The sequence below is a fragment of the Camelus ferus genome, chromosome 6 (genome assembly GCF_009834535.1).
Source record: "Camelus ferus isolate YT-003-E chromosome 6, BCGSAC_Cfer_1.0, whole genome shotgun sequence".
NCBI classification, from domain to species: Eukaryota; Metazoa; Chordata; class Mammalia; order Artiodactyla; family Camelidae; genus Camelus; species Camelus ferus.
This window is the reverse complement of record NC_045701.1, coordinates 39584819-39610910: the sequence shown is the minus strand read 5'-3', so window position 1 is coordinate 39610910 and position 26092 is coordinate 39584819. Positions and strand designations below refer to the sequence as shown.

Sequence of the window (26092 nt, the reverse complement as noted above, 5' to 3'; positions counted from 1 at the left end):
AATTTCATGTGAAATCACATTATCAGTTACATTTTTTTAAGTATCAAGACAACCTCTATCTTCATCTGACTGACATACACATATGATTTCCCAAATGTGCTACAGTGTATTTTCAGTACTTTGGTGCCTTCTAGATTAATTCCCCCTTTCCATCTTCATTATAAAATTACTGGCAAATGTAAATGTTACCCAGTCTAACGATAAAAGCTATAAAAAGACACTCTAGAAATACACTGGGAAATAAGGGGAGAGAAATAAGCTACAATGAAATCTATGAAGATTTTGGCCAGGGTCTGGCAAATTCTCCTAGGCCACAAACACACGCTCTTCCCTGCTACATCCACAGTTGTGACATGAAAGCCCCTAGCTATGGCTCTTACTTCTCCAAGTCTGTGAATGTCCACTGAGGCATAATGTCCAATTAGGTTTTAGCTGTGTGGCTGTACATATATAAAATATTTGAATCACTGAATAGTTAAGGTCCAAGCCAAATGATGCCACTTTCTCTTCCATTTCTTTTCTCTTCCATTCTTCAACTTAGCTCAGTCCCAGAGTGGCTGTCCTTTCAAAAGGAAGGGCTATTTATTCCAGTACAGTAAGGGGCTCTCCCTCTCTTTATCAATCTTGCGGGAAGATTAAAGGCCACTCTATTTGGGACAGTCAATTGGATTCCTTGAATACTCTACTGTAGAACCCAGATGGTAGAAAACTATTAAGTGGATAAAAGCTCAGGGACCAAGGGTTTCAATTATAAGTCACGTCCTTCTTAACCTGACTTTCTCTATGGTCACAGAGAAATCAGGTCACTTCTCAGCACTGTTTTCTCCTCTCCAAGCAGCCACACGTGGAAAAATTGGTTCTACTCTGCTTAGGGGTCCATATTTGGGATCACTGTGCCCGTGCATTTTTAAAACCAATTCCTTGATTAGATTAGCAATAAGATCAACTAATTAGAAGACCACACAGAACAAAACAGAATGGTTGTATCTTCTGATACAGCTTTGAATTGGAGAAATAAGCAAAATCAGCCACAACAAGCAATCAGTCATCTCACTCCCGGGCCCCCTTTGTGCTCCTGAGGGTCGGCAGCCTCCCGGCTCCTACGCTGTGGTCACCACGAGAGGCTGTTACTCGGTGGATGCTTTCCTCCTCACTGGGTGACTTCACACGAGGCTTTCAGAAGCCCACTAGGAAGCAAATGCTCTAAGGGTAGCATGGGCCATACGTAGCCTCAAAATGAAAAAATATGAGAACAAAAAATTACAGCACGGTAGCTAGAATTTCAATGAGGATGAGTTGTTGTTTTTTCTAATTAAAGAAGTCAATGTCCTTGGTTTCTCAGATTTCTAACTAGTTGCAAGTCAGTTGAACAGTTTCCATGTATGCATCTGAATTGTGCCTGAGAGCCTCAAGGGTATCTGGACCAAATATACATATTTATTCAGGAAAATTAATTGTTTACACCGATGAAATGGGCTGTAAATTGGATGAAAATATGCAACAATGCTTGGATATTTGGAGGAAATTTAAATACACACATTGACCTTTCAGGAACATGGCTATAGAATGGTACGCAGCACTTGAAATACTGCTTTACGAAAACAGCAGTTTCTCTTCCACGATCTTAAACATAACAAAAGAAGATGAAGAGAATAGATTTGGGCAGAATTTCCAGGGAGAAGCTTTTTGTGGTCTTAGTGACTGTTTCTGTGATCCAACACACCGACGTGCACAAGCCACGGTCACTCAAACAAGCAGTTCATATGTCTAAGATTTATTAACTTCAAAAGGTATAAGGTATGTTGAAATATACTACATCTCCCCCTCGATCCCTTTACTTAGCTCTTATGGATTTTTTTAAAAGTTCCATCGAAGCCCATGTGTAAGTCAGTCTGTTCTGTCACCGAGGTAGTCGCACGCACCCACTCGTCAGGGTAGGGCTCGCCAGCCCGATGTACTCTCCCTGTACAAGAAGGGAGTCACCTCTCCCCATCACCTGATCTTCACGATTCTTCCCACTCCTCCACTTCTCTGGCTAAGAAGACTCAAGTCCAGGCATACTGACATTTGTACAACTGCAGAGAAAGGAGCCAAGGGTATCTGGTTCTGACAGATGTCCCTGCCTCCTCTTTTGAGACTGGTTGGAGCTATTGTGGAATGCTGGTGGGGGGGGGGGGTCACCAGCAGCCTCTCTCAGACACTGTGGCCCCTTAGGAGGCCACCCTGTTATAGCTGGGAGGCCCCAGGGACACTGTTCTGTGTGCACAGAAGAGGTGGATTAGGGCTTGCTCTCTACAAATTGTTAATGGAAACGTACCATGATGGTGAAGGTGGCCATGGCACAAGTAACTACAACATTGTACACACTGGTGATAATCATATTATATACATTGAGAGGGACACGACATATTGGGCCAGGTAAGTCTTAGCATGTTTGCTAATAAAATCACTCACACTCTTTTTAAAATCATGTTCCTTTACCTACCTCTACCCTTGGTAAAGAAATCCCACTTATGTTCTCCAGGCCTAGGCCATTGCTTAGAAGGTAGAAGCATAGGGCACTATACTAGACAAAATCTGATAACCTTAACACCAAGGGTGTTGAAATAATTCAAGCACTTGATGTGATATAAAATCCAGACTGCTATGATTCTAATATACTTAGGTAAGAAATGATTAACATGTATGAAAAATTAATGCATTGTCTTAAAGAGTAGTGTATCAAAAAGAAGGCTTCATAAAATCTTAAATTCTTAATTTGGGTTTGATGTCCCAGAACATCTTTAAAAGAGAAAACAAAAATGATCGCAACATTATTTTATTTTTATGGGATAGCTTATTAAAATTTTTAAAGTTTATAAAAATGCTCCAAACAATCTAGCCAAGCTCATCAAACATTAAGTTTTTGTTCGTTTGTTTGTTTACCAAACCTTGTTTGACCAGGATATAGAGGACAGGATTTTTTTTGTCCTTCAAAACAGAGTACAGAGTTTGCCATCTGATCTATGGACAGTACCTAACGGGTTATGACTGACGGACTTCACAGTGGACAAATATTCTGTAGATCCCATAACCATTACCACTTGTAGGTATAATGTGCCCATCTAAACTCCTAATACTTCAAACTGCTAGGTCCGATTCCAGACCTACAACTTACAAGAGGCCTCCCAGGCTGACACGCCCCCTAACAAAGGTCTGGCCCCTGCCACCTGCAACTTGTTATCCACAGTCACTTATATTTCCCCCCAATGGACAATAAGCTCCTTAAAGGCAAACAACGAGTCCTATTCTTCATTGTATTCCTGAGAGCACCCAGCAGAGTGCTGGATACATTACTGGATATTTCATAAATGTTTTCTAATAAATTTAAAATTGATGTGTTTCTGTTCATATTGGACTCATAACTTTCGAAGAAGCCTACGATATTAGATCACTGAATCATTTCAATCTGTAGGTGAGTCTCTTTTCCAAAAAAATTCTTTTTGGCCTTGAAAACTTTTTGGTTGCTCTTATATATAGATAGGCTCCAAATAAATTTTAAAAAGTGATCAAACAATCTGAGTCAATGGCTCTGTACTGACACAGTTTCCCTCCCAGTGAGAGTCTGGCTTGGCTCATCATCAAACAAAGAGCATCCTGAAGTCAGCTGTTAGGAGAAAGAACGTTCTTTGATCCATTTGTTCCTTTACTCATTCAAACTAAATTCATTCAACTCATACTATATTCTGGATACATGTTTACATTTCTATGAAAAATACATAAACTACTGCAAAGCTAAATATAGCCTTTTCTCAAACCACGTTCAAATGAAAGAAGCAACTCAGTGTGATGCGAAATTTCAATGGGTGAACAATCTAACAGACAGAACAAGTGAGGGGCGACCTAACAATACCTCCTCAGGTCATGCCGTTCTTCATTTCTATTGCATTTAACCATGGAAATTTGATTACTGTGCTTTGCTAAACTGCTCCAAAACAATGATTTATTTTCATTTTAAACATTATTTTAAAAAAAGATATGCCCGCATTACATAAAACCGTCATGGCTCCTGTTGGCTAGGCTATTTCATGGGAAAGACTGATTTCAGGCTTTTGACTTAGAACTGGGTCTAATTCAAAAGTCTACAAGTTAAGATGTTGCCTAAAACTACTATCATACTATCCATAACTTCTATTTCGCTATTCTCTATGTGCTGCATACACACGAAGTCCAAGAAGGTAGGGCTCTATCTCAGCTGCGACTTGCTAAGAAATTAACGTAAGCCTGCCCAGAGAGACCCAGCAGTCGCCTACAAAGGGACACTCCTCCAGCACCGTGTCTCACAGTTACCTGCATGCAGTGCCGGGCACTTTACATACGTTATGTCATTACTCCTCACCACAACACTCTGATATCATTTCACTGTTTCTTTCCTGAAGATCAGGTTAGATAATTCAGGGACACAGAGGCAGGATCTGAACTCAGTCTAGTTTCAAAGATTCTATTTGTTTCACTACGTTATGTGGTCTCTGTGTGCTGCCTTGAATCTAAAGCTAAATGCAGGTGGAACTATAAGCTCCATTTTTACCATTAGATCATATATAATTTTTACCATTAGATACAGGAATTTACCATTAGACCATAAGTCAATTTCTTTTTTTACCATTTTCTTAACTAATACGAACTTCAGTCACAATACAATTAATGATAATATGAACGTACTAATACCCTACTCAGAAAAACATCCTATTCCTATAACTTCATGGTCCAGTTTTTTGTTGTCTTTATTGTTTTGCCTGATTTTATCACAGCAGTTTTCTGGCACGGCAAGTTTCTTAGAATGTAGGTAATACTGGCGATACTCCCCAACAACCCCACGGCATCAAACAAACACGAAAGAACCCTTGGCATTTGAAAGTGTGGTAAATGCAAAGATTTCTTACATTTACATATGCAATACAGACAAGTAAAATCCATGACATGGAGTACCTATGTAATAAAGTAATCGCTTTAGAAATGTGTGTGATAATTGCGTATCAGCTGAATAATTCATTACTAAAATTATTGGTAATGAATGTTAATTTAGTACGATTATCTCATGTGTGGGAATATGCTGATGTACAATGATTTACAGTAAACTTTAAGGATGATCATTTTATTTTTAGACAATTGCATGCTCATTAAATATGAAAAACTGATGACAAAACAGGTTTCAGTGATGCATTCAATTTGCAAAGATAGAGTTTCAATCACAAATGGCTTTTGGGTTACATTAACTATAGCCTATAAATCATATATAAATATGTGTGTGCTTGTGATATCACACAGAGCTGTCCAGCAGAGGGCTCCTTTGAAACAGAATGTGAAAAATGAGGCTGCCATTCAAACTGGAGCCAACATGGTACTTTTAAATAAACTATACTGAGGCTTAGCAAAGGCTTATTCCAAACCAACCAATGGTTTACAATCAATTTTCTTAGAGACTGTTATTTATGTATTTATAAATGAATAAGCCTGAGATTTTCATGATACTTGTCCTGTGAAAATACAAAGTGATTAAGACCAGATATTTTTCAATGAAATGCAAGCAAAGTGTCCACAAGTTGTATAAATAGATGTACATTTAATTGCATTTATACAGCAATACAAATCAAATGTACAGAAATATTTTATTAAAGGGGACCCAATTTTTTCCCAAGGAATGTATTGTACAATAAAAAAACACTGTAAAACTTTCCCTTTTTATTAGAAACTATAGTTATCACTAAAAGATTGTCTCCTTTCCCCACAATGAAGGGGAGTTGGGAGTTCCCCAGATTTTCTTCCTTTATAAACTATTTAGATGCACTTAAATTAGAAAAATAATTTTCTCTTGATATACTAATTTTTCTCTTAATTAAAAAAACTGTATTAAAAATGATATGATACATTATTTGTCATATTATGCGTGAGAGTGATACATAAAATAGAACAGTGATCAGACTGATCAATACTTTTCACATGGACTGCTGAGTGATTTTTTTTTTTTTAAAGAGAAAAGGCTAGATTATGTACCAACTCTGGAAATCTTATTTTTTTCATTGGAATAACTAATAGGTGGGGGTGTCACAGAGATTATCATGTTCTTAATCTGGGAGCTACAGACAGCTTCTAAGGTATCTTGAAGATTCAAAGTTGACTCTTTCTTCAGCTCAACCTTAAAGTTTGCATTTCATTTTAATAAATGGATACATCACTGGCACTTGCTGAGAAAAGATGAACTTTAGATCCCCAAAGAAGATACTGACATTTATAAAACAAAGCCAAGTGATAACAAATCTTTAAAATAACAATCTAAAGTCCTTTGTAATCACTACAGTGGAATTTGCTCTATGTCATACAGCCATGAACCTGACACTCTAGAATCAGCGTATTAGGATTTTACTGCTCCAGAATTGGTAGCAATTACAATACTCAAATCCATGAGCAACAACCAAATATATTTAATGGCCCTTAAACAAACAAAAAAAAAATGTTAAAAATTACGTTTAAATAATCCTGGTAATAAACAATCTATGTAGATATCTTTAGGGGTTTTTTGTTGTTTCATTTTTAGTCAAATTAGAGCTGGACACTGGTATTGAGGGCACTAGAGACCAAGGTTAACACCTGCATTTAACTAGTGATATATTACTGCAAAAAGCTGGAAAAGCCAGATGTGGTAGAACATCTACGGTAAAAATTCAAAATCAGGTTGATGTATTTATTATCTCAAACATGGAAAAGTAATCAACCAACACTGTATCATCTGAGAAAATAGCGCCACTCTAATGGGACCTGGGAAAACAATCTTATCAGAACTTTGCATCTCACATGTGCATTTTTAAATGCCATTATTTTCCCTCTTTTGATCTTTCCTTTGTATTTGTACAAGGAGCTTTCATCTTTGGATGTGCGTGCTCTGGAGAGGAGCTTTGGAGCCCTTGTCCTTCCATGTTTATGATGCCAACAACCAGCTAGACGTCTGCAAATGACACAACTGTACCCAGACAGTTACAGCTGACTGCTTAACCCCTCAGCTTGCCTGGGCAGTTCAGGAGCCCCTGCTGCGACGTTTTGTTTGCACACATGCACAGATAAAGGCCACCACTCTTTTCACTCAACAAGAAGGCATGTGGGAAAATTAATAATTTAATTTGCAGGGAAAAGATGGATGTGGAAATCACATGTAAGCCTACAACCTTCCCTGAGCATTCACTTTAGTGTCTGAGAAAATCGGGTGCCAATTCTGCTGCCTGACTGATGTCTCTGGAATCAGCTCAAAGTGTCAGCGAACAGGTGCCCTCAATCCACTGGGCTAGGAAGGGCTGTCTTGTCACAGTGCAGACCCCCCAGGAGTGGGAGTGTGGTGGGGGAAGGGGAAGGAAGAATACTGTTGGAATCGTGCCATAACATGTGCTCTGCTCAGGACTCCAGGACTCTGAGGAATCTGAACACACTCTGGACGGAGGAACTACATGAACAATGACCCCAACACTCAAGCAGTGGTCTGCATGACCATCAGCAAATCACAGACAAGTATAACCTACCAGTTCATTCTTTACTCCTAGAAAGTATTTTGCTCTTTTCTTTCAAAAAAAAAGAAAGAAAGGAAGGAGGGAGGGAGAGTAGGAGGGAGTCAGAAACAGGAACACAGGGGTAATAGCCAGGGCCTGTTTTTAGTCCTAAACCACTGAAGCCTGACCCTGAGCTGCTCAGCCAGCATGCATACAACAGCAAGAGTCTCTTATTTTAAAATCTCGATAAAGTCTCATTTCCTTGAAAAATTTATCTGTGGGGTTTTCCAGATACGCACTCAGATTATGCCGCAACATAACAGCTCCGTAACTGACACGGGCAACAATCCCCTAAACCTAAATGATGAAGGGCTCCCACCCGCACTGAGTCGACCAGAGGAGCCGGCACCCTGTGGACAGTCCTGAGTGTCACTTGCCCTCAGACCCTGGGCTCAGCCCTGAAACAGGGAAGACATTTTAGTTTCACAACTTTCTGCACAGAAACATGGAGAAAGAAACCGTTGATGAGAACAAATTCCTTGAAGTAGGGGATAGCTGGGTAGTACAAATCATCACAACCCAACCTCCAAAATGCATCTTTTTAGTCCGATCTATTTACGTTCATTTTCTTTTCAACTTCCCCACACTCATGTGCAGAGAGCAGAGGACATTCATTAATGAGGCGCTGTTGGGACACTTTTCACAACTTACCCTCAAATCAGTACACTGTCCTTCTCATATAAAGATTGTATCACTGACCCATGGTCAAAAGGAAATATCTTTTAAATGGTCTTTAAAAAAAATTTTTTTTTTTTTTTTTTTAATGGTGAGAGCTCCATACACTCTGTCTCCTGTTTGACTCAAAAGCATCAACTGGTTGCTCGATGGCCAAGGACAGGGTGTCAGACATAGTTGTAGGACTAGTCAAACTAACTTGCCTTGTAGAAAACGACACCCCTGGACTTGGTCTCAACAGTGCAAGTCTCCAACCAGCTGAGCTAAACTTCTGAAGGTCAAGAGGTAACATAGGCTTAAAGAACAACCACCACCTGAAATTGAAGTTATAAAAGCTGGGTTTTGACTCTGCTCCTAACCAGCTACGTTCTGTCCTGGGAAGGAGAGCCAGCTGCACGGTGCCTAAGAACATCAGTAGGTACTTTACAGATGCTGGTTCATGTGACTAATGCTTACCAAAATGTGACACCTTTTAACATCTACCTATTTGTTTTTCATCTTTCCTCGGGAAATACAAAGTTGCCATTTTTTTCCTCTTCTACATGATGTCCTTACCAATATTTGGGAAAGATTTTCATATCCCTAGTAAGTCATTTTTTTCCCCTCTCGAGCTCAAGCATCTATAGTTTCTCCAACATTCATCAAAGAACATGATTTTCAAGTTCTTTTTCATCTTGGTTTCATTTCTTCAAATAGTCTCTAGTTTTGCTGGTATCCCTGTAAAAACATAGAAAAAGCAACCTACAGAGCTGACTGTACTATACGGCAGAGTTAGGAATTCCTGTTTAACAGCTGATTGACCTTAATAGATAAAAATATTGAAGACAATGATACAGCCTGGGAAAAAAGACTGGTCATCTAGTCTGAGTCACACAATCACAATGCCTAGGGGATTAAAAAAAGGCCATTTCTTCGTATTGATGGCATGGCTTATGTTTACAAATGGTGGGAGGTCCACCATTAGTTTAAAAATCGGCCTAGTGCTCAGTGTCACTCTAAACACCTGTACACACCCACCTAACACATGAGTGTGTCACTTTCACAAAAGGACAGTTCCTAATCAACTAGATTGAACAAGCTGCTGGAGAAACTGAGGCCTTCATGTATTAATTATAATGAACATTTATGTTCAACATTAGCAATCTTATAATTTACACTATTTTATCCGAATTCCACACAGCAAACGTATGTATGGATTTATATACACCTATAAACAAATTCATACACAATTCATAAATTCATAATTACAGCTGATAATAACAGCTAACACTTCTCAAGTACTTACTATGTTCCAGACACTGTGTTAAGTACCCTGCATGCAGTATTTCATTCAATCCCAATAATCCTACAAAACAGATGATACTAGTATTTTCCTCATTTTACAGGTGGACACTAAAAGCTAGAGAAATTAATGTATGTGACCACAGCTACACAGCTAGCAAGTGGGGCACGTGGGAACTGAAGCCAGGTCTACCTAACTTCAACGTTCATGCACTTGATCAACTCACGGCACTTCCTCTCCAGTGCCCTACAGCAGGGCCATCTCCCCACGGAATGAAAGCCTCTCCAAAAGGCTTGAGGTAGCTTCTAAGTTATCATACGTTGGAGAGTCTCCATATTATTACTCAATGAAACTTAACTGTAACACATCAAATGCCACTGAAATAAAAGGCCCAAACTCTCACTGCGAGGGTTCTAACACCGTGTGTGTGTAACTGCTCTCAGCAACACGCAGGTAGGCACAAGTCATATTGGTGAAGAATTAGTTCAATTAATGATAAACTCTGAATAATCACAGTTGCTATAAATGCAGTAAGTAAATGAATGTATTATGTGTTTTTCCCATTCCCTGTAGTGGTCTCCATCACCAACATAACTACCAAGAAATAAGACCTATTTTGTAACAGACACCAGAATTTACAGAAGAATACTGACCTTCAAAGAATCACTTACTCATTCAACAAAGACTTATCGAGTGCCAATATGTGCCAGGCCTTGTTCTGAGCACAGGGAATACAGCAGTGAACAAATCAGCAAAATCTGTGTTTTCATGGAACTTACATTCCAACAACTTTGTTGACTTTCAAAGTAGTTGGCTCTTTCCTCTTGGAAGCAGACTCAGAGTTCCACAGGAACAGAGTCTCATTATGCTCTGCTCACATTGTGCATGTCTAGAGCCTGGCAGCTGACTTTGCCTCAGCCACGTGCACGGAGAGGGTGATGCTCCTGCACCAGATGCCATGGGGAGCACAAAAAAGTTAGCAACGGGTGTTCCCAAACACGGCGCAGCGCAGAAGTAATGCCTTCCTAGCTACGGAGTTTACTTTATGACGGTAGTAGCAGGAAACGTGTGTGACTAATTATTTTCAGTTCAGATGAGTACAGTTGGTTTGTACTCTTTGAGGGCAGCCCGGAGAGGAACATGTCAGGTGGCAGAGAGAAACAGGCGCAAGGTTCAGTGTGGCCACAGCTGGGCTGTGCAGCGCTCTCTGCATACCGATGAAGAAGAACTCCATCCTCCCAAACAATGACTCTCAGCTCTTAGGAGACTGTTTCCATAAAAAAATAAAATGTTAATATCTTTCAAGTTATCAAGTGCATTAGGAAATTTATCTCTCTGCTAGGCAAAGGAAATGATAAATCCAACTGGATAAAAAGCAGTCTTCCACCTTATATTATACATATGACTTACCAAGATTTGTGCAAGGCCTATAAAATCATGCCTGGAACAAGTGTTATCCATCAATAAAGAAAAATAGGACGGGTCAAAAAGCAGTCAAGGTAAGCCAAATTAAAGCCTCTGGCTTATTTTCCTGCATAATGTCCTACAACTGAGGGATAAGGGAAAATCTGCCATAACTCACTGCAAATGTGACAAATATCAAACTTCCCACGGCAAAGAGAGAGGAGGACGTAATACAACTGATCTTCTTAATTAAGAATGTGGAAACAATTTGACCTATTTTTTAGAATGGTTCTCACCCAATGTATACAAAGAAGCACCGCATCACGATTTTGGATCCATGGACCAACCCTCCCCGGTACCCCATCTCACTCACCCGCCCCGAGCATGAACTGCTTGGTTCATCAGTTCAACCCCTCTTGACAATATCCTAATATCCTTGCCCGTGACCTTCTGTCACATCCTTCACGCAAAATCTCAACCCTAGAGGAATCAAACTATCTTTCAGCTGCAAGCCTCTGTCCCTTTGTTGCATATCACACAACCAGGCAGATTATCTCACTCTGAAAGGCTTTACCCATCTCATGCAGGTTTATGACCTTCTATACACTCCAGTAGGTTCCAGTGGTGAGTAAGCTCTCCCCTTCTCTATGTGTATTTTAAGCCTTCTCTACAGTCTCAGATCTTACCTCCACCACACCTGCCCCTTCTCTCAGCAGATGACCTTACTTCTGTTCTCAGAGACCAACATAAGGGGACCCCTAACCTGCCTGCTACCAGCTTTCTGGTTCTGCATCCGCCCTTCACACTCTCTTAACACAGAGGTGGAACCCTCTCAGGGAAGGTCTTTCCGTCCACCTGAGTTTACGAATGTCCTTCACTTTCATCTTTCCTGCTGGATGATCCCCTCTCAGATCTTCATCCTCTCTCTTCACTGGCCCATTTCTCTTAATGTTGAAAGACAAGGATGGCAGACACTTCTCTGGGTCTACCAACAGCCATGCCCCACTCTTCCCGAGAAAGCAATAAGCTCACGGCACAAGTCCTCTCCCAGCGCTGGAGAATAAGTCATTCTCTAAATGACTTAGACTAAAGCCATGGTTCTCAATTGTGAAAATGTACCACATTTTCAGGGAGGGCTTGTTTGAAACAGAATTCTAGGTTCCTCACTGGGTACGACTGAGATGGAGTCCAGGAATTTGAATTTCTCTAATAAGCTCCCATGGAATGCTGGTGCTGCTGGTCCAGAGACCACCCTTTGAGAACCTCTGGTCTAAATCGTGCCTGGTAACCAGTCTCCTCTCCTAACGGTTCAGCTAGAATGGGCAAATAACTCAGTTCTAGTCAACAAGCTAGAAACAGAAGTCTGATGGAGTAGAGATAAAGAAAGGTCTGGAAAGAATTTTGTCCCCTTATAAAAAGACAGAGAACAAGGATTATGTTTCCTGTTTTTGCTTTGAATGAGGTGTTAGGGCATTGAAGAGCCCTGCTAGTGTCTGTTAGATGTCAAGCACAAGAACAAAAGCCCGAGAGAGGAGAGTGAAAACACAGTAAGAACCTGGCTTGAGTACATTTTTGAGCCATTGCAGCAACCCTGGACCCATCCATCCCCAGTCTTCTCAGCATGCAAAATAAATAATAAAGGCACTTAGTAAAAACCACCATCAGTTAGGTATCCTGTTAGCTGCAATTAAAGACAATCAACTAATTCATCAACCCCTGGACATCGAAAAATACCCCTTTTCAACGCCATACCCTCTTCTAGACAGAATCCTCCTGCTCTTCCATTTAAATACAAACTTTTAGAGTGACAAGTGACCTCCATTTCCTTATCTCCTACTGAGCCTTCAGCCCATTCCAATACGTCCCGCAGATTTTTCACTTCACCAAAACTGTTTTCACAGGGGTCTCACCAGAACGCTCTTGATTGTAACAGATGCTTTTCAGGCCTAGTCCTGTTTGATTTTCCACAGTGTTTGATGCTGTTTATCTTCTCATTTTCTTGAAACACCTTTTCTCTTGGCTTCTATGGTACTAATGTTCTTTCCTGATATTCTTCCTATATCTCTATTTCTTTTAAGTCTTGTCCCTACTTGGCCCTTAAGTATTAGCTCTATTCTGAAGTCATATGTCTTCTCTCTTTACACACAGTCCCTTAATCTCATCCATGCTCCAAGTTGTGTCTAATACATCTCTATGCAGATGGTTCCCACATCTGTATCTCTTCACTAACTCTCCCTGTGAGCTCCAGGCCCCAGTGTTCAATTGCTTTCTTCTCCATTTGACACCTCAGACACCTCAAACTCAACATGACCCAAACTAAATTCACTATTCCAACCTGCCTACTTCTCACACCTCTTCTTCCTCCCATACTCCCTTTCTCATGGGCTTACTTAGCCATCCAAGTGAGAAGTGTGGGCACCATCCAGGGAGCCTCCTTTTTTTATCACCTGTTCCCAATCAGTCATCAACTATATTTCTTAACTATCTCTTGTGACAGTTCCTTCTCCCAGTTCCATCACCATTCCCAGGCTCAGACTAGGATCGCACATTACTTAGATAACTGCAGGCCTCCACCACCTGTGTCCTGACCCCCAGGCCTGATGCTGTGTAACTTGTTCTGGAAGTACAGTCAGAGTAGCTGCATTTGAAGAACTTTGAGAAGAGTGTTGTAATCAAAAACATCCTTGCCCTTAGTCTGGAATCTGAACCTGGTCCTCAGGGTTATACAGGGGTGTCCGGTCAGCCTCTCATCTTAGCCCTTGTGTTCTCTTAGTCCCAGCCACGTTAGCCTTCTACTAAGCCTTTCACACTTGCAGTACTTCACCCTGTTCCCAGGACCCTGTACATGCTATTTCCTTTGTCTAAGATGCTCCACCCTCCCCTGGCTCCTGGCTAACATCAATTCATACTTTGTATTTTAGCTCAAGTATCACTTTCTCAAGGAAACTTGAACTTCTAAACCAGAGGAAATCAACTCATGCTCATGTGGCACCTTTTGCCTTTCCCTGAGAGCTTGTTAAAATTGTAATTTTATTTTCACGTGTGATAGTTTAATGAGTGTTTTGTCTCCTTCATGGGTACCATGTGTATTGCTTGTTTTTGCTCTCCAAAGTTGGGCATTTTGCTTGTCCTATTGTTCATATTCGATCAATATTTGTTAAATATTCAATTACAGAAGGGAGGGAGGGAGCGAGATAGTACGTAAGTTACTTTTTTTTTCCTGGACAGTGCCTTTCTTTGCTATAAACTTCTCTAGCACACTTAACATCTGTCACATCTGTAATTATTTGTTCTAAGTCCGTTCTTCTCCCTTGACTAAAAGGTACATGAGGAACTTTACCTGTTCCCAGTAAATCTCTCAGTGCCTGGGATGTAACAGGTGCTGAAAATGCCTGTTGAATTAAAATACATTTTCCTTCTTTTCAATATTTCTTTAAAAATGCCATGTATAATAAATATATATGATGTAAGGAATAATGAACAAAGTGGATATTAATATGTATATTAGCTTCTCAAGCATGCTACTGTGACATTGGTCAAGGTGGGATCAGAATAAAAATATGCATTTCTTGTTGTAGATTCTACTTTTGGTGACTTTCAGGGTTTTGTTTTGTTTTGTTTTGTGGCAAAAGTGTTGTGTTTGGAAGACAATGTCAAATGCAACCGATTACATCTCACATCTCCCTGGAGTGAATCTAGTGATAGTGCATAAATTAAGAATAATTAAATTAAATAATTTGAATCCCATAAAAAGGCAAAAAGACTACAGTCAGCAGAGAGAATCAATTCAAAATGTCTTGATCATCAATAAACTCTTTACGTCCTTCTTGGTCTCTGGTAACTTAGGTCTGAAAATAGGACTGACTGCTTCAGGCAAACCAACTTGTCCACCAAACCACCAGTGCAGAATTCTCCCCTGCCTTCACAGCATCCAGTGAATTCTGCTCTTGACCCCACAGACAGGAAGACCACGGACTACTCTTAGTTCTCCTAGGACAGTGCTGGGGATGCCTCTACTAGACGTTTCTTGCTTTTGCTGAAGGATCCCCACTCCAGCATACACATTATAGTGAACAAACCAAATGACCTGACTGCCATCGGTTCCTCCATCAGAGGAAAGAAGATAAGTTCATGCCACTGAATTTTAATAGTTCCTTATATTATTTCTCTTCACCCACCCAGATGGCACCTCTCTGAGCTAAAATGTATTACTCTGCAGCAATCTTAGTCATTAAGTATTAACCAAAGTAACAGTTTTAAAGAGAGATCAATAAATGTATACTTCCTTACAAGACAGTGACAACATATGGAAAATGGCCTCTTAAGAAATTCTTTCATTCAACAAATACTGAGTGTCTACTCTGAGGCAGGTACCTCTAGATGCTGCAAATACAGCAATGAATAAAAGTGATTCTGCCCTCACGAGGTTTGTACTTTATAAGAAAATGCAAATTTAAAAGAAGTGTGTGTATATAGTACACATGCAGATCTATTTCTAATCCATCTGACAGTTTCCATAACCTTCTTAGGATCTCCAGCGGGACAGTGGGTATAATCAGTAAGGAAGGAAGACAATTACACTTCTCTCTTTACATCTACAACTTTATTCTTTTCCTTCTCTGTCTCTTCATTCTTTTCTCTCCCTTGGCATCTTTCTCAGACTTCACTGTGACATTCTAAGAGTAAATCCATCTTCTGCGTACAGGAGATACAACGCTGCCATCTTTACCTATGCCCTACGACACACTTTTGAACTGGGCTCAACGCAGTTGGCAAACCTCGTATATATTATTTGATATTTCCCCATCAACTCTCAGATGAGGATCTCAAAATGTTATCCTATAACACTTACTAAGAACTGACAATGTGTGAAATGTCATACAGAGCTGAGAATTAGTCTTGGCTGCTGCTCAGTGGGCTCACTAATGCAAACTTTAATTCATGAAGGACACCCAAAATCGCCTGACAGAGCTATTAGGGCAACTATCAGAAAGTTCAATTTGCTGTCTCCAGGTCCCAACAGCAGTGTTAGTGCCAAGAACGAGGAGTCAGCTACAAAACCTGTCCTGTTTTATGTTACTTATAGGAAAAAAAAACCTCAAAAATAAAAAATTAGTCCATTTGATGTGATGTCATTTATTGTCTGTCCATTATGTCTACTTCCAATCTAATCATCTTTTTCTTAGTATCAAATAATTTTTTGGTTGTTTAAATAATGTACCAGTATCTTTTCAAGGTATAATAGGTCTCTCTGTAAATCTCTACCTTAGCAAAATCATTAGCTATAAAAAAAAAATTAGTCCATGCAGCTTGTCTACCCAGTGTTTCAGATTTTAAAGTGTGTAGTGGATCACTCTGAATATCACTTAAGCCTTTCCACAGGGACTAGCTTACTATGTGTCACCTTTCTAGCAACAAAATGACCAAACATGCCTGAATTCCTTATGGCATCATAAGACATCTGAAAGCTTCTAAAGAGAAATGCTTTTATGGCTGCATGTGTAGGAAAGCCCCCTTCCTTTTCTGCTTTTCTCCAAATCTCACCCCACTAGAAACTTAGGAACCAAATTAATTATTTTACTAGGCAGAATTCTTTGGCTGAGGAACTGCTCTGAAGGAAATTTTATGAATGAGATTGGCTATAGTGAGGCCCCAAATCACACCTTTATTGGGTTGGTCTCACAGACTGGGAGATTTTTTTTCTTTTTCCCAAGAAAAAACAACAGTGACAAGCCCCAGCGATGACAACTTCAAAAGACAAGTGTCGGCACAATTCCAGGAGCATCTTGATTACATACATGTAAGAATCCAATGTCTCCTTGAGGCTTCAGTTTTGGTTAAAAGAACCAAATGCAAAAGACAGAAAAATGATTTGCCAATTACTGCTCAGAACTCAATTTTAACAACAAAGTAATACAGCATGAAAACCTGGTTATTCGACAGCACTTGGCTACACAGAGGATGGCTCAGTGAGCGCCTCTTGTCTGACTTGTCACAGTGACTGACACTTTCTAATATTGAGCTGGAAGTAATATGGATATTTAATACTGCGGCGTTTACATCGCATAGAAGCAAAGCACTATTGTTTATCAGCCATCTACTTCTGATGGCATGAGTCTATACAGACATAATTATCATTGAATGATGAGCTCTGATTTTTCACATTATGGCATAAACAAATCTGCGGAATATTCACAATGTTTCATCCTGTGTGATTTGAAAAACCTCATAAAGCCAAATTCTTAACTATTTCCTAGGCTTTCCACTTGAATTTTGACTAAAATTTACCTTTTAGATCTGTGATGCCACTCATGAATTTTTTACAGTATCCATCTGTGCTTTGCAATCTCTATTCTCCACGGTTCCACATTGTTTTGGCTAACTAACAGGCCCATATGTTGCCTTAATGTATTTCTGCACAATGTTTGTGCTTTAAAAAAAAAAGAAACCACAGGGAAAAACCACAGGTCTAAATAAGCTATAAAGAGCATCCACATACAGTTAGACTGTCTTTACTGAGTCTGGAGACATTATGATTCTGCTGCGACAAGCAGCATTTGTCTTCATTTTGTCTGACTGTCCTCATGTGTTATTATTAGTGGCTGTCAGGCTGAGGCAGAAAAAAATAGCATCACTTGAGTAAGAAGTTGAATGCATAAATGCAACACTACACATGGTGGCTGGGGTGAGGAGTCTGTTTGAGATGCTTAAATGCAAACACCAGGATGAGGAAATTTAAAAGTGAAAATCCTTACTTGGCAAATGTGAGGAGGGAAAAAAAAAATGACTTCCTTGTCTCCAAAGCAAAGTGAAGGCTAATTATTGACAAAAATTTAGCAGCCTCTGAATATCTTTGAAGACCATCTTTTCAACATGTCAGCTTAGCTTTAATTGTAAGAAAACAAATATGTTGGAACATTTGCCTCCAGTCCGGTGTTTCAGATAATGTTGACAAATACCTTGCATTTTAAAGTTAAGCTTTCAGTGCTCCAAAAAAGTAACTTGAAAGTATGTTTTCTGGGCAAACTGCTCTCAAACACGATGATACTCTCCCACTCTCCATCGGTGCCACTTGGGGAGCAGTGCACCCACAGTCCCTGGATTACTTTGGAGAGTTCTCTCCCACTCAGCTTCTCACCATTTCACAAGCCAGTTCATCTTTCTTCTTTTTTTCGTCGTTAAAATAAGACAAAGCAGATTATCATAAGACCCGGAAATTGTTACCCTCAGCTCCTTATCAGATAGAAACACTTTAATTATCCAGAAAGTGGAAGATTTCCTTCCAAAAAGAAATTAATCATAAGAAGGTAAAGATAATCTCCTCTGGTCTCATTCATGGTCATTAAACAAGAATTTTTCACCGAAAGCTTTTTTTTTTTTTTTTAATGCTGTTAAAGAAAAAACTCCTTATAAATATAATAAAGATTTACCTTTTCCAATAATATCTCATGAAGTTTCTTTCAAGAACTCTATCTCCTGTGACTTTCTCTAGCCATTACTCACAAAAATCACAGCTTTTATGGTTTTGAAATATCCAAGGATGCCTCTCATTAAAATATACATAACTTTTAGGTATATAATGAAAAATGGGTTGATCTTACACTAATATATTGAAATTAATTTTTTAAAAATTATTCTCACCTTGCCCTTCCCTAATGCTATCCCTAACCACTCTTTCTCCTTACTCATATTATTCTTAATAAGAAGGTGCAGCCTCGATGCTTTTCCTTGATGAACCAGTCACATGAACTTCTCTCTTTTTGAAGTCTTTTTAAAATTGTCATTATCGGATATGTCATCACAATTTCCTCCAATGCACAACCTACTGCCTTACAACATCAATTTAAGCTGGTGCTTAATATAACACTGTATCACTACTTGTATGTATACAATTTGTTCTTCCAACCAGACTGTAAGTACCATGTGGGGGAAGAGCTTTAATTTTATTCTTTCTAATCCACAGCACCTGGCCCACAGGGGGCAGCAATAAAATAATTGAGAACAGATGAACAAAAGAGAGTTTATGCTAAAATAACTGATTTGCATACAGTAGGACAAGCCTCTGGTAACATATTAAGAAACAGAAGCAAGAGCAGGGCTGTCTAAAGTGATGAATGGAGCCCCGTGTGGAAGATCAATGATCACGGAAATATTCAAAAGAAAGTGTTTTAACTCCAAAGGGATTTTCCTTAAGCATTTCTCTCCCATCTGCAACCCCCGCCAAATACAGAAAAATAAAAACCTGAGGATGTCCAAAATAGAAAAAAAAATCTTCAACTATATTAACATATTCTTTTAAATGTCATCAATAGCAAAATACAAATATTTTTATAGAAAGGAATGTAGGGACAGAGAAGCAAAGAGTCCATGGAAATGTTTGTAGAAATATTTGACTGCCTTGACTGTCCCTTAAAAATAAACAGTTTGTTTTCAGTGCCTCAGAAAATCTCTCTGTGGATGTTCTCTGGACTAGCTGTTAACACACCGCCCACAACCATGAGCACACGAGCGTGGGAGGCTCCCCTGTCTCTATTATATGCTTCATGGCAAACTCTGGACTCCTTCTGAAGAAGGTATCCAAGATGAAAAGCTGTTCAGCCTTTGGTCCTTCCCCCTCTTGTTTGCTCATGAACTTGCTGCTTTTCAGGCCTTTCGCTGGGAGATTTGGGGCAAAAGGGAACACACATCAGTGACTTTATAGGTTATGCGGGACCCTAGCAACCAGACCAGGTAGGGCGTTGGGTGGGGAGATGCTTGCGGAGGACGTAAACTGTAAAGTTTAGGTAAATATCAGCTTCCTTGGTTCCTCTTGAACTAACTTTTATGTGTAATTAGAAACACATCCTGCATTGCCTTGGCTGACTAATATTTTGATGTTTCATAATTTATGTCCTTATAAACTTTTAGCATTAGTAAAGAGTTTGCATGTATTTGTGTATAATTTCAAGGGAACCGAAGCCATCCATAAGAAGGAAAATACACTGTGGAAGAAAACACAGACGCCCTCTGTCAATGGAAGTTTTAAAATAGCTCTGATTTTTGGCGAAAACAAGTTACGCTGCCAAATACAATAATCATCACGTTCTTTCTTTTCCTGCTCCCCTTTACTTCAGGTGAATCTCCTCATTTTTTTTAGAAAGGCACTCATAGGAACAAGGTTGCTTTATAACTTACGAAAGTTGCCCTCAAAAAGGCAGATGACATTTTAAAGGGCAAAGGCATCGTGACCTGACAGGGAGTCAGAGGAGAGAAAGTCTGAGGTGGCAATACAGTTCAAAAGCAAAGACTTGGTGCACTTGCTCCTCTGGATAACCGGAAAGGTTCAGTACAAATCCAAACACATCTTCCTTCAAATGTTTCAATAGGATATTTAATTTTGGACCTGCTAACCCTCCTTCCACACTTAGAAAGTAATCATTAGAGGTGGAATGCAGATTCACTGTAAGCACACCCTGGGTCATGCAGCATCACTGTGGAATCCTAAGGGGAGAGGCAGGTGTCCATCTCTGATGAGGCTGCTATCACACTGCAGTTCTATTTCACAGGACATATTTTAGCTCACACTATATTATTACCTGTAAGTGACAATTCCCATTACAATACAGGTTTTAATGGCTATCGATTCAAAACTATTATTTCATAAATAAGTGATTTTTGAGGATTTTCCAGGAACATGCATTTAATATTTCTAGTTATCAGTGGCAAAATTCCATAGTCTGAGATAAGATAAAACAGATTCACCTTCTAAATTTTTATTTATAAAATATGTATCTATCAATTAACCTGTATAGTGTTCTTAATTACATCATCTTGCATATAGTTGCCTGGAAGTACGAAGTACCAACTTCTAGCACCATTTCCCTAATAAGAATCACACAAGAATAAAAGCTATTTAGGAAAGCAAAGCCAGAGTCTCATTTCATTGGCAGTTAAAAAAATTTTTTTCCCTCCCCAGAAACCTCCTTGCTGTAATTGGAAACTATATTAAAAGAACCCAAAATAAATGAATTAGGAGGAAAAAAATAAAGCTCAAAAGAAACATGCAAGTAGGCACAAATACTAACATCTGCAACTAGAAAGTGTTAAGTTTTAGAAAGAAATACTGGATTCACTTTTCAGCTTCTATGATTTCTACAAAATGAGAAATTTAATTCTTGGGATGGCATAAGAATAGTAAGTACTCATCTCCAGTAGAAATATTGTCATTTGCTAGGCAGGGAAGAAGAATATTTTTTTAAATTTTCCCCTTGGATTTTTGAAGAAGGTATGCAAACAAAACAAAATGTACTCAATAGTGCTTGACAAATACATCATAAAAACATGTCATTTCCTCCAAGTTTTAATTAGTGAAAGTGTGTATTTAATTCTGAAAATAATTTAGGCTTTCCTAACTTGTTTTTATTTACTGTATTTTAACAGAAAAAAATAGTATCAGAAACTCCTTACCAGAAACATGTTATGAAAGTAGTGTTATCAATAGGATTTTAATAAAATCCTGGAGCCAGATAAAATCTCAGTACATCTTCTAGTCTAGTGCCCTGACTCCATCCGAGATAAATTATTTTTTTTCCCTTTAGAGATCTCCATGGAATAGAGTCCTCGTTGATCTTCAATACCTTGTTTTCACCTTCAATCAAGTTTATTATCAGGGATTTTATCCCTGATGTTCAACCTAAACCGTGCACGTTGAAGCTTAAGCCATCTTCCACAGCTTCCTACCTGTGTTTCCTGAGCACTAACTGTACACTTTTGTGCAGAGACTGATTTAAACATACAAAAAGAAGAGAAGGGTTTGCCACACATGTGCTCCCGTGTAGCTGGAAACAAAGACATCCCAGGAGCTTTATGGAATTCGAGAGCTGAAAGAAACTTGGATATTGCAGAATTCAGAAGAGCAAATAGACGTAACACTTCAGTCCACACAAGCCTTACGTTATAGATAAGCAACAGTAAGTGCTCCTAACAACTAAATTCAAGGTAGTTTCTGAGAGAGATAGACTTAATCAAGGAAAATATTCTAGAGAAGGTCAATTTGAAGCATTATCCTATAGGATGTAAAGGATAAATACTGTCAAGGTGAGAAATGAATGGCCTGAATAGGAAACAAGCAGACCAAATACATAGCAACTGGCAGACTGAGAAATTTTTACATGTAGGATCATAATTATCTTTAACAGAAAATATAAGAACTGTGCAATGGAGAAGCCACAATGAAGACAAGAAGGATTTTATACAGATGACTCAGTGGGATGCTGTAAGAGGCCTACTCTGTGTCTCAAATGTCCTACGCGTCGCATGTGATTTACATACAGAACATTACAGAGAGAAGAGTGAAGCAAGTGTTTAATATACTGTAGAATTAAAAATACCAGAAAAATCTCCTTGCAGGCAAAATGGACTTTGAGGTGAACTTTGAAGAGAGCAGTATTAGACTTGAACAGAAAGAAAATTTGAGAGGCCAAAAAAATAAATAGAAGGCTTGCTTACAGGCAAGGATGTAGTTAAATTAAGCTGAAACATTAGAAAAGGTACACTCCAGAAACAACAGGAGAGGAAAAAAAAGGTTTTGTTCTTGTTAAACACTAGTTAAAAATGACTTCTAAGGGTTTTATTATTTCCTCTTTCTTTTTGTCCTTTGACTGTGTGTGTTCACATCCCTCTGCAGAGTTTACGGACTTTTCAATGAAGCCAATGTGAGACCCTCCAAAATTTTGTCTGTACAGTATCTACCTGATAAGGATGGAATCTCCCCAACAAGGTTAACACAGTGAGAATGAGAAAGCTTCTATTTATAGATAAAGATGAGAGGTAAACTTTATGGGAATATATGGAGGAGGTTTGAAATCCTTTAAATCTAGCCCCAAGGCTCTGCATGGAGGGTGTCCATCTACAGCATGAGCAGCATATATGCAGGCATAACTAGAGTCTCATGAGCCTTGGTTACAAAATAGATCTGTTGATGAAATGTGGGTGTTTGACATGTTTCAGGAAAAATGGGGGCACTGAATTCATACTTCATAAGTAACAGAGAAGTTTCCTTTGGTGTATTTTAGTGATTGGAGGATGGGAGAGGGGAGAAGAGAATTCCACCATTCAAATTTCTTATCTATTTTTCTCTTAGAACTCCACAACCTTTATGCCCTAAGTCAGGCAATTCTGCACTACCTGAATCGGTTTTTGTAGACCAGTAATTTCTGCAGAGAAGACAGCGTCAGAATCAAATTGCCCTGCCTGCCACCATCAGGACATCTAATCCCATTGCCCTCCAAATCATCCTCTCTCCACTCTAAGTATTTTTATCTGAGAAGGCGGCATTGCTAGTACAGTATTTATTTCAGAGCAACACTTGTCAGAAATTAGTAATTAAATTCTCAAAATAAAATGTAAAGAAAGACTCCAAAAGAGATTATGGGTTTAGAAAGGATTGTAACTGAAAGTTTCAGTTGTTAGATTTGAAGAAAAAACTGTCAGTAATGGGCAAAAGATAGTTAAGAAGTTGAAGTAGAAATGCTTGGTATAGGAATTTAAGAAGATTTTCAACCAGAGGTTGAATTTTACCTCTTTTGCCATTGAATCACTCATGAGTTAACTGAAGGAAGCTACTAATTGATGCTCCAGGTTTATAAAATCAGGTTGGTACCCTTCATTATATTTCTTAGGGATGCCTTTAACTTTGTATCTGAAATACTAACATACGCTAAGACAAGACAAGAGAGTAACACAGATTTCTACTTGTCTCCACCAATTTAACTTTTGTTTCCTCATTTTTTGCTAATTCAGAGTAGGGAGAATACAACAAATGCTTGTTGCTAGAATAAAGTGAATTGTCGAGGTACTTAAACTTCCTGTCTCTAGTCCTTCCTATCTACCTGCAAATCTGTAAACTTGCTGTCTCTTTTCATTTGCACACGTAAGTAAAATGCCTGGAAATATTGTAATAACTACATAGCATAGGCCTCTAAGGACATAATCTGTTTCACTTGAGTCTGAGAAAAATAACGATGAAGGAAAGAAAACACCCATGAAAAGAGGAAGGCTGATTTTCATTGATGCCAGTAATTATACATATATTTTAACAGTAGTAATAGGGAAGAGGTTGGAATGTCATGGGCTTTACTCCAGACCTCAATTCAGAAAGAAGGGAATTTTTCTGTAAAATCCTTAAGATCCTAGATCAAATCAAGTCAGTCAAGTAGTTGAGAGCAGAACTTTGATCAAGCAGAAAGGATACTTTCCATTCTAACAGTCTAAAGTCTTTTCAGGGGACACATACAAAGTGGTAACTTTTTAAAATTATCTCCATCCAAAACTTCCCCTGCCCATGAACAATCTGTTTCTGGGCTTCGAGTCCTTGGACCAGAACTTCCATTGCACTGTGCTCACACCAGCAATCCTGACACTACCAGCTCTGAGGTACGTTACTGGAGTCACTTCCACATCCTCAGCCTCTGATGCCCAGCCAGCTCACAGATGAGTCACTAACGGACTCACTCTGGGTCTTTACATTCAAAGGCAGGAAAATCAATATCTATTTCCCAAAGATAGATCTAAGGATGCTGGAGTTCCTAAATACTTTCAGTGACTCTGAAGTAAAGCAATCTTGATGGGAGAGTCACAAAACAACCACAAGTGGGGCCATGCCCTCATGCAGCTTCTAGAGACCCGTGGCTCACAAAAGGATACAGAAATGACATCAGTAGCAAATGGAACTTTTTAAAAAGCTTTGAATTTTCCCAGGAAAAAAAAATGAGGAACAAAAATTCACATCTGAGTACAGCAGTAAAGAAAGTGCTGTTGTAACATATGAGAGAAAACCCAGAAACACTAAAAATATATTCCAGCAAGGAAGTGCACTTCTGATGCAGGCTAGAGAGAGTAAACTGACCCAGTGGGATCAAAAGAAATCTAACAATGATCTTATTAATTTGGTCTTTCATACTTGTATATCCTATTACATGGACTGCCTTTATTTTCAATCCCTTGTACTCTATAAAAAGTAATTTCTTGTCTATTTTGTACCTAAAATTTTAGTATTTTGATAATTACACAGCACTATATTGAGAATTCCTTAAAGCCAAGACTCTGTTCATCTATGTATCCCTAGTTCTTAGTACAGAACCTAGCACAGACAAGTCTTTAAATAAGTATTTATTGAGTAGCCACTGATAATTTTATGGTTTACAGTTTACTCCCAAAGACATCATCTGATTTAATGTTCATGGCCCTATGATGCAGGTTTATTATCCCCATTCCACAGGTAAGAAAATATGATGAAACAGATTAAATGGTTTGCCTATGATCGTATAATTAGTGAGGACCAGAATGTCACTTGAACTTAGGTCTTCTGACTCTTTCAAGTATATGGTTTCCTTAAATATTGTCATTGGCAATTTAAACTGGGAAATCACTTTGGAATCATTCTGGCAATACACATCACGAGCAATAAAAACACGCCAGACCATTTGGACCATTCCTTGGAATTGGTTCAAAGGGAATATTGCAGATGAAAGGGGAAGGGGAAAAGCTACATACCAAAGATACGCAATTTTGTATTAATTATTTTGTCAAGAAATAAAATCCAGTTAACTTAAAAGTAAGAGGAGACTAGTTAAGTAAATTAGAGCATATCAACTTGATTGAGTATTATCAGATAGCTATTAAAAATCACTCTAGCAGAATGGAAGAAAAGCACATTATAATATCTGGTGGGAAAAAAACCCACAAATTCTAAGTTGTGATTCTGCTATGATTAAAAATATGCAAAACTCTACAGACAGAGAGTCAGAAGTCCCTGGATGGGGTGCCATGTTGCTTGGCTTTATATTGTGCACTGAGCTGTACAGAATCTAAATATCTAGAATGAAAAATAAGACACAGACATAACCACCCTACAAGGTGGCTTGCTGTAAAAGTATCAGACAAGAAAAAACTAAACACTGTCAAATGGAATAATCAGGGAAGTTTTTGTTTGCTTTGGAGTAGACAGCATCTAACCAAGCTTGAAAGGATGGGCAGAATTTCACTAGGTTAACAGTACTTGCAGATGGTTGAGAAGATATTCCAAAGAGAAAATCTCAGAGGCAAAGGCAAAGGCAAAGAGATGGGGGGGTAAAGCAATGCACATTCAAGAGTGGCAGGTAATCCTATTCAAAGAGCT

General features: G+C 38.9%; 1 protein-coding gene and 1 long non-coding RNA gene across 5 annotated transcripts in view; both read right to left on the bottom strand.

Annotated features, from left to right (window-relative positions):
• NPAS3 (neuronal PAS domain protein 3) overlaps positions 1–26092 on the bottom strand; it is a 799363-nt gene that overhangs the window by 346235 nt on the left and 427036 nt on the right. The gene's annotated exons all lie outside the window — the stretch shown is intronic.
• Positions 318–23994, bottom strand: LOC116664223. Its single transcript, XR_004320624.1, has 3 exons — positions 23778–23994; positions 1621–1623; positions 318–331 (listed from the first exon to the last, which is right to left on the bottom strand). It is a non-coding gene; the product is annotated as an uncharacterized LOC116664223 (long non-coding RNA).